Consider the following 10,387-nt stretch of genomic DNA (forward strand, 5'->3'; position numbering starts at 1 on the left):
GCACTGTAATAGATGTGCGAGCAGGAACAACCAAGATTATAACCGTCACTTTTACTATTGATGGGACCATCCCCTATAAACCATCGGTCTAGTCCTTAGACTGGATTGACACGGTTGTACTGGGATCGTACAATAATATAGATAGTGGTACGAGCAAGCTGATGCTTAGTACGAGTGATGTTTTGGACAGTGACCCTACCAGACTAATCTTGCAAGCATGACATCGTTCCTCAACTGTTGATTTTAGTGTGCAGGATGAGCTTAACAATAAAGAGCATCCCCACAAAAAGTGTAAGTGTGGGAGTGTGCATGGAGTCCGCTGACAAGGCTATGAACCCTAATATTAAACGCCAACAAGGAAGTACTCAAGATTTCTTTAATTTTAATTCCAGTTTTTCCAGTTTTGGCGAGCTAAGGCTCTGAAGGACTTGGACAAGACATATGTGAGTTCATCTTAAGTGAGTCGAACCATGACTCTAATAAGGTGCGTCTCAGGAGGTAACCCGAGAAAGGTAGTTTCTTTCCCTTAGTTTAGTTAGCTTAGTTTCAATTTTTAGAGTAGACCGAGTCAGTTTTGAGTCAAATTTTCCGCCACATTTTTGAGCTGCAAGTAAAATCGTTTTATCTTTTAAACTATCATTTTTGAAACCGAGTGAAAGCAAAATTTTGTGAGGAAAAAAGTCAAAGTGTGAAAAAGACTTGAGCAAACAAAAATAGAGTGTAAAAGAATAAGTTGAGTGAGGGAGCATTTTAATGGTGAGTCGTTTGAGGAGATCGAACGGAAAAATAAGAGACTTGTGTGAAAAGAATAAGTTGAATGGGTGTGGGAGCATTTTGAAAGGAATATGAAATTCAAGAGATATACCCAGTGTTTAAAAAATGCTAGGCGAGTGCTAGGCGGTGAGGGAGGGCCTAGGGCCTAGGCGCCTAGGAGGGACCCTTGGCGGGGCCTAGGAGGATCAATATTATAACACTTATTTTTTACATTTTGATATAATTTCCTTATATGAAAAACTAATTCGAAATATATTGATCCATAATTTTTCATAGTAATTCATAATTTAACTCTGTAATTTTAATATAATCATATAATTTGTTATTTAATCATCCAAAAGTCATAGACTTTATAGTATTCGTCATAAAGAATATATACAAGACCACAACAAGAACAAATCATACAGTTTTCAACACATGTTTCAACGTAAGTAATATTAAATAATTATCCATAAGTCATAACCATAGTTGCAGGCTCTTAGCGGACGTTGGTCGCAGTACGAGGGCGAGGGACAGGGAGTGCCGAACAAGGGTGAGATGCGAGATGAGAGATGAGGTGAGGTGAGAGGCAGTAGGTGGGAAGAGAGGTGATGCCATGACAAGATGAAGGTGGGAGGTAGTAGGGACAAAAAAGTTCTCAGTTAAGAGGGAGAGGGGTGAGAGGTGAGAGGCAGAGGCGTGGGACGAATGAGAAGATGGGATTGATTTTTTACTTTTAACCTAAATAAGAACGCATACCTCTTTCAAAAAATAGAACGCATACCCCCGCCTAGAAAAAACGTAACGCCTAGGCGGGCGATTTTTTTCCACCGTCTATAAAAAAGGACTAGCTCCTAGTCGAAACGTTAGAGTGTCGCCTAGGCGCGTTTTTTAGAACACTGGATATACCCAAAAATTTCAAGTTTAACCCCATCCTCATAGTCGAAACGTTAGAGTGCCACCTAGACGCGTTTTTTAGAACACTGGATATACCCAAAAATTTCAAGTTTAACCCCATCCTCATTCATCTTCTTCTTCCTCCACAATTCTCCCTAAACCCAAACCCACAAAACCCACAAGGATTCTCCCTCTATTTCCAATTCACCTCACATATATACTACTCCCTTACCCCCGATAAACACATAAAGCACCCAAAACCGGTCACATTCACCCTCCCCTTTCAAAATCAAAAGAAACCCAACTTTTTCACCCGAGCAGATTTTGGCGCCCGCCTGTCACCACTGGTGCCCACCTTCGTCACTTCAAAAAGTGACTTTCTGGGAGATTCCATGAAAACCTGCGCTTGCCACCACTTCCATTGGGTTCATGCTTCCCCGATTTACAGTTTGACATGTCATTTGCCCGATTTGAAGGCATGGCGAGTAATTTAAGTGTTTATCAAGTTTCCAAACCGCTTCCAAGTTTTTGAGTTGTTCTTTGGTTGATCCCAGTGCCCGCTTCCCAGATCCATCAATCACTCCTTCGGATTTCTTTGTTCCGCCCGGAGACCGGCTCAAAAAAGTGAAGCCCTTGCCACCGCCGACGAAATTTCAAGTTTGTAGTTTTTGCCTATAGCTAGCCGTGCCCACTATCCATAAGCCCAGTTAGTTTTTTCACCCACCGAAGGCCAGCCATCCCCTTCGTTGTGCCACCCTTGAATTTTTGGCGATCGTCGAAAGCTCCAGTGCCCGTCTGATAGGAGCTTATTATATGGTGTTAACCAACGTCTATTAGTTTAGGTTTAGTGGTGTTTAGGTGCTTGACGAGTGGTAATTCCGGAATCTAGGTTAGGAGTTCATTTGTAGATTCGTGGAATGCTCGTAAGCGTTTTTATGGCTTTTGTATTGGAGATCCCTCTTGTGCTCGTCTTTAGTACATTTGGGATGGAGCTAGATGAAGATTAGCCACGCCTACACCGTTGGAGAAGCTAAGAGGCGAAGCCGAGCCGTCTCGAAGCTTGTTGGAGTTACATATCACTTCAACTGGGAAGATCTCGACCGAGGAAGAGGGATCTCGACCGAGAAAGAACAACAGAAACTTAGAAGACAGTCAGAGAAGCAAATCTCGATCGAAAGCCAGGAATCTCGACCGAGAAGTGAAGATCTCGATCGAGAATTACCAATCTCGGTCGAGAAAGTATTATCAGAAGTTTCTGCAGTGAAGATCTCGATTGAGAAGGATGTATCTCGACCGAGAAATGAAGATCTCGATCGAGAATGTGTGATCTCAGTCGAGATAGGAGTGATCAGAATCTATACGGGGAAGAATCTCGATCGAGAATGTGAGATCTCGGTCGAGATGACGGTCCCGGATGATGTTCTTTGCGAGATTTTTATTATTATTTTATAGGGTTTTCATATCTTTTAGGATTTGTTTCAGTTATTTTATTCCTTTTGAGTTGAAGACTATATAAGTAGATAGCTTAAAGAGAAGAAATTCTAGTTTATGTTTTGGGAGGCTTGCTTGGGAGAGTTCTTCATCGTTCATCATACATTGGTTCGTTTTCTACCTTCATCCATTGTTATTCATGGCTTCTATGGCCATGAGTAACTAAATCCATTGTAGTTCACTTCCAAGTTGAAACCTTTGTTCTTAGATTTGTTGTGAGAATTCAAACTCATATGTTTTGGTTTAATTTGAGGATTGTTTCATAATCTCTTGTGCTTTATATTATTATTGTTTGATCTTGATTTTATCTAGAGTGCACGCTAGGTTTAGTTATTATCATTCATATTGCTAGGACTTGACAATTCTATTTGAAAAGCCTTGACCTTTAGGTAGCGAGCATGATTTGCATAGACTATTTGCGAGTGCTTATTGTGTAGAGATTATGAACTCATGTCAATATCGGCTATTTGCCAATGGTATTGCATGAGCCTACTTATCTTTGATCTTTATGCTATTGTGCTTTTGAACCTTGGGATTTCCTTGGTTATTGCTTACAATAAGGGTTTCTAGGACTATTTGGACTAGTTGCTATTTACAAACAAAGAGTAGGACAACTAAATTATACGATATGAACATATGTTAGTAGAATTCGATGATCAACAATCTATCATGAACATTGTGTGGATACAAAGGAAGTGAGCTCATTCTACCAATCATTGTTACAACAATCTCTTACTACTTTCATTGATTTAAATACGTTAGTTACAAACAACAACAAAACCCCCCTCTGGTTACGTTCTAGTTGCATCATAGAAATAGACTATCACTGACTCTCTTAAGAGATTCGACCCCTACTTACCACTGTACTAGTGGAATCTGAGTTGGGACTTTACTTTGATCTTGGCGATCACGACAATCGCCTCCGTCAAAATTGGCGCCGTTGCCGGGGAGCCAGATTTATAGTTTGTTTCTATTTTGTTACTAATCTTGGTGTGGATCTATCTTATGGTCCACACCCGTGCTACTGACTCAGATTTGCTTGATTTTGATCCAGAGATAGAGCGGACGCACCTGCGGTTTTTGCGAGAATCTCTAGCAACTTTAGTGACTGAATCAATGGCAAACCAAACTCTGCGAGAGCTCGCCGATCCTGATTTGGCGCAGCAACGCCTGGGGCTGACATTGCCTGCCCTAGCTGCTGGCGTTAACTTTGAGCTCAAAACAGGTTTCATAAATCTGCTGCCGCAATTTCACGGCCTGGCAGGAGAAGATCCAATCAGGCATCTGAGTGAATTCCATGATATCTGCAACTGCAGCAGACCTAGTAATGTGACCGAGGAACAGCTAAAGATGAGAGCTTTCGGCTTAACGCTGAAGGACACTGCAAGAGGCTGGTACTATCTGATCCCTATCGGCACAGTGGACACGTGGCCTAAATTGCAGAAGGCCTTCCTTGATAAATACTTTCCCACGAAGAAGGCGGTGGCTCTGAAACGAGCTATCGCTAGTTTTGAGCAAGGAGATGATGAGTCGCTCTACGACTATGTCGAGCGATTCAATAAACTATGCGCCAGCAACCCGTTTCATGGGTTTCAAGAGAAAGATCTGGTAACTCACATCTACAATGGGTTGCTAGATCATGAGAGGCGGCTGGTAGACGCTGCCTGTGGGGGCAGCGTAATGAACTTGACTCCCGACGGAGCCCGGACGAGGCTAAATGATATTGCTGACGGAACACGGAGCTTCGGGAGAACCTACACGAAGAAAACGGCTAGTGCTGTTAGCTCCGGTGATGATTGGAGAAGTGCGTTCGCTGAGCTCACTACTTTGATCAAGGGGATGCAAGTTGGCAATCAGAATCAGAGGCCAGCTAGAGCTTGTGGGATCTGCACTGATGAGAGTCATCCTACTGACATGTGCCCACAACTACAAGATCCCACCGTCGCTGAAGTGCATGCTGTAGGGGGTTACGGACCCTCTAGGCCTCGGTTCGACAACAACAACTACAATCCGAGAGGCAATGATCATCCTGGCTTCCGGTGGAGCGATCAAAATGGTGGTCAATCTCAGAACCACTACTTGAACTATCAGAATCGCGCTCCACCACCTCCTCCGCAGAAGCAAGGGCCATCCACCGAAGATATGATCCATTCCCTAGCCAAGCACTTTACCGCGCATGTCCAGACAACTGAATCCAGCATCAAAAACCTTGAGAAGACAGTTGGACAGCTGGCGGAGTCGGTCTCGGAGATAAAAGCAACTATCTCCAAGGGTCTCCCCTCTCAAACCGAGAGGAACCCAAGAGAGAATGTCAGCGCCATACATCTCCGGAGTGGGAAAATACTTGAAGGGAGCTCAGAAGATGAGACGATGGTGGACGGAAGATCAACAACTGAAGTCCAAGCCGAGCTAGATCGAGAATACGGAAGGAATGTCCGAGTTGCTGAAGAAGAAAGGCTAAAATCACAGATCTGGGCAAAATCTCGATCGAAAGGACAGGATCTCGATCGAGAAAATGACACCAGAAACTCAGGTGAAGATTTTTCGACAGAGAAGGTGGAATCTCGATCGAGAATGACCAATCTCGGTCGAGAAGGTATGAATCTCGATCGAGATGACGGTGTGCAGAACAATAAGAGTCAAAATCTCGATCGAGAAAAGCTCATTCGATCGAGATCTGCACCAGAAACTTCTAAAACTCAGCCCGAAGACGAGTACGAGGATCGAGGCGACTTCAAGCTTCGTCAAGAGAACTATGTGAGGCCCAACTTCCCTCCTCTGTACTCCGAGAAGCCACCTGCACCATTCCCTGAAGCATTAAAGGAGACGCGCAAACCAGTAAATGACAAGGAGTTATTCGAGACGTTTAGCAAGTGCGAGGTAAACATCCCTCTACTTAAACTCGTCAAAAGTATTCCTCGTTACGCCAAATTCTTGAAGGAGCTATGCACCATCAAGAGGAACCAAAAGCTTAAAGGAAAAGGGAAGGTGCAAGTAAGCGAGAGAGTTTCAGCTGTCTTCCAACAAAAGATGGCAAAGAAGTGTTCGGATCCAGGTATGGTTAGTATACCTTGCATAATAGGTGAGAAGAAAATTGATAGGGCCATGCTAGATCTAGGTGCTTCTATTAATGTTCTACCTTACTCTTTATATAAACTGCTTGGCCTAGGACCCCTGACTGAGACAGGGATTGTGATTCAACTTGCCGACAGATCGACGGTTTACCCGAAAGGGATAGTCGAAGATGTGTTGGTAATGGTTGATAGTCTGATATTTCCAGCTGACTTTTACGTGCTAGATATGGAACATGATAATCAAGCTTCTCCTATCCTTCTGGGTAGACCCTTCATGAAGGCAGCTAACACTAAAATTGATCTAGCAAGTGGGTCGCTCACTTTAGAGTTTGATGGGGAAGTTGTTAGTTTCAATATCTATGAAGCTATGAAGCATCCTGCGAATGATAACTCTGTTTTCTCTATTGATGTACTTGATCCTATTGTGCAAGAAACGTTTGATATGTGTGGGATTGATTCACTGAAATCTGTTATAGAGAATAGCATAAGAACTTCTGATGAGCATGATATGATTCTTACTAGTGATATACATGAGGAACTAGCACAATTAGATGCTCCAGGTACCCTTTTGGCCGGTGGGCCCTCGTTACTAACATTCTCGAGCGAGAAACCGCTCCCTTCTGTTATACAGGCACCCACCACTGAGCTGCAGGAACTACCTTCACACCTGAAGTACGCTTTCCTTGGAAAAGGGAAGACTTTGCCAATAATCATCTCCAGCGCGCTCACAGAAGTACAAGAAGAGAAGCTAGTGCAGGTTCTGAAGAACAACGTTACAGCATTGGGATGGACCATTGCTGATATCAAGGGAATAAGCCCCGCAACCTGCATGCATAGGATCTTACTTGAGGAAGGAGCTAAACCAAGCCGGCAACCCCAGCGACGATTGAATCCTCCAATGATGGAGGTTGTGAAGAAAGAAGTGCTGAAGTTGCTTTCCGCTGATATGATCTACCCAATTTCTGATAGCAAGTGGGTCAGCCCGACTCAAGTCGTCAAGAAGAAGGGAGGGATCACTGTCGTGGAGAATGAAGCCGGTGAGATGGTTCCACAAAGGACGCAGAAGGGATGGCGTGTCTGCATCGACTACCGCAAGCTAAACGCGGTAACTCGCAAAGACCACTTCCCTTTACCATTTATTGACCAAATGCTCGAACGTCTTGCGGGTCGCGCATTCTACTGTTTTCTAGATGGATACTCAGGATACTTCCAGGTGGCTATAGCGCCAGAAGACCAGGAGAAGACTACTTTCACATGTCCTTTCGGCACCTTCGCATACCGCAGAATGCCGTTCGGATTATGCAACGCACCCGGTACATTTCAACGATGTATGGTAAGCATCTTCTCCGAGTTTGTTGAGAATTTCATTGAAGTATTCATGGATGATTTTACGGTACATGGCGATTCATTCGATGCATGCTTACATAATTTGACACTTGTGCTACAAAGATGTGTCGCGACCAATTTGGTCTTGAATTCTGAAAAGTGCCATTTTATGGTTAATCATGGCATCGTTTTAGGTCATATTGTGTCCTCTAAGGGGATTGAGGTCGATAAGGCAAAGATTGATGTAATTCAGTCTCTGCCCTATCCTACTAATGTCCGCGAAGTTCGTTCTTTTCTAGGCCATGCAGGTTTCTATCGCAGGTTTATTAAAGACTTCTCCAAGATCGCGACACCCTTGTGTGAACTATTGAAGAAGGAGGTGACTTTTGACCTCAACGACGAGTGCAAGAGAGCATTCGACACATTGAAGTCACACCTCACTGCAGCTCCTATCATCAAAGCGCCGGATTGGTCTCTCCCATTCGAGATCATGTGCGACGCAAGTGACTATGCCGTGGGAGCCGTTCTTGGACAAAAAGTTGGGCGAGCAATGCATGTTATCTACTACGCCTCGATGACTTTGAACGGCGCCCAGAAAAATTACTCCACCACCGAGAAGGAGTTACTTGCTGTGGTCTACGCCTTGGACAAATTCAGACAATATTTACTTGGCGTGAAAGTGATCATCCACACCGACCATGCAGCTCTTCGTTATCTCATGACGAAGAAGGAGTCAAAGCCGAGGCTCATCCGGTGGATCTTGCTATTGGGCGAGTTCGATGTGGAGATACGAGACAAGAAGGGGTCCGAAAATTCTGTGGCGGACCATCTAAGCCGCATCGTGCATGACGGGGGAGAAGAAGCAAAGCCGAGTCTAGGATACTTCCCGGACGAATCTCTTTGCCGAATCGAAACAGCAATTTCTCGACCGAGATCCATCCTCTCGACCGAGAAGAGTTCAACAGAGTGCTCAGTTACTAAACTCTCGACCGAGAAATCAGAATCTCGACCGAGAACCGATAATCTCGATCGAGAAGCACCCCCAGAAACAAAGAACGAGGCATCCGAAGCTCAGATTCTCGCCCTCCGCTCCCTCAAGCCATGGTATGCACACATTGTGAACTACCTCGTCCGCGGGGAGTTCCCTCCTATATGCACCAAGGCTCAACGGGACAAGATCAAGAGTGAAGCGAAGTATTATGTTTGGGACGATCCTTACCTATGGAAGCATTGCGTGGATAAGGTAATCCGACGATGTCTCCCGGATAATGAGGTACAATCCGTCCTTACTTTTTGTCACTCTTATGCATGTGGAGGGCATTTCGGGCCTAATAAAACTGCTAGAAAGGTACTTGACACAGGTTTCTTTTGGCCACACATCTTTAGAGATGCGTATGCTTTTTGTCAAACTTGTGATAGGTGTCAAAGAGTGGGGAAAATCTCTCGTAGGAATGAGATGCCACAAACACCATTGGTCTTTTGCGAGATCTTTGATGTTTGGGGGATCGACTTTATGGGACCTTTTCCTAGCTCTTTCGGGAATCTATATATATTACTTGCGGTGGACTATGTTTTCAAATGGGTGGAAGCAAAGGCCACCAGAACTGATGATTCCAAAGTAGTTGCAGGTTTTCTTAAGGAGAACATATTTGCTAGGTTCGGTATCCCCAAGGCTCTTATTAGTGATCAAGGAACTCACTTCTATAACAAGACGGTGAGCGCTCTTTTGAAGAAGTACGGGGTGACTCAGCGAATTTCTACAACATACCATCCGCAGAGCAATGGTCAAGCCGAGGTTTCCAATCGGCAAATCAAGGGTGTGCTGGAAAAGACGGTGGCTCCCAATAGGAAGGATTGGAGTCTCCGCCTCGATGATGCATTATGGGCCTATCGCACCGCATACAAAACGCCCATCGGGATGTTCCCATACCGCCTTGTGTTTGGAAAAGGATGTCATTTGCCGGTGGAGCTTGAGCATAAAGCATGGTGGGCAGTCCAAAAATGAAACATGGAGATGAATGAAGCCGGTGAGCACCGGAAGTTGCAGCTGCATGAGCTGGAAGAGATACGCCGAGAAGCGTACGAGAACGCGACGACCTATAAGGAGAAAACCAAAGCGTGGCATGACAAGCACATTCTGCACAAGGAATTCAAGGAGGGGGACAAGGTCCTCCTTTACAATTCGCGTCTTCAACTCTTTCCGAGCAAGCTGCGATCTAGATGGAGCGGGCCTTACATTATTGCCCGAGTCTTTCCTCATGGAGCGGTAGAGCTCTTCAACAAAGACGACCACAACACTTTCAAGGTCAATGGCCAAAGGTTAAAACCTTACTATAGCGGTTTCTCCAACGAAGTGGTAGAGGACATGGCTCTCAAGGAGCCAGAGACGGTCCACCTAGAAGTGGACCGCGTCGAGCCACGACGATAACTAAGGCGCTGATCGGGAGGCAACCCGAGGGAGTACTACTAAGGAAGCAACGTATGACGGCCGATTGGAGAGGAAACAAACCTAGCAAGCCAAGACGACATTTTTCTTCCTCAGCGGCACGTCTCTCGACCGAGAATCCCATTTCTCGACCGAGAAACGTGCCAACAAAAAAAAAAAAAACATCATCTCGACCGAGATAACAAACCCTTCCTCGGTCGAGAACCGTTCATTCCTTCCTCCCTCCTCACCACACTTCATCTTCTCCATACTCCAACCTCCATAGCCAACAAAACCCCCAAGCTCCGAATTCGGCCCCTTCACCCCTCAAATTCATCATAAACCCGTCCATATCACCCACCCTACCACCTCCTTGAACTACATCCACCAATTCCACCCATAATCCCCAATTTCATCCAAA

General features: G+C 44.9%; 1 pseudogene; it reads left to right on the plus strand.

Moving 5' to 3' along the window:
* The first annotated feature begins 2,646 nt into the window (after window positions 1-2,646).
* Window positions 2,647-9,969, plus strand: LOC141247112 (uncharacterized; annotated as a pseudogene).
* The last annotated feature ends 418 nt before the right edge of the window (window positions 9,970-10,387 follow it).

The sequence above is a fragment of the Phyllobates terribilis genome, unplaced genomic scaffold, assembly GCF_046119375.1.
Source record: "Phyllobates terribilis strain yellow unplaced genomic scaffold, ASM4611937v1 Scaffold_2816__1_contigs__length_104948, whole genome shotgun sequence".
Lineage (NCBI taxonomy): Eukaryota > Metazoa > Chordata > Amphibia > Anura > Dendrobatidae > Phyllobates > Phyllobates terribilis.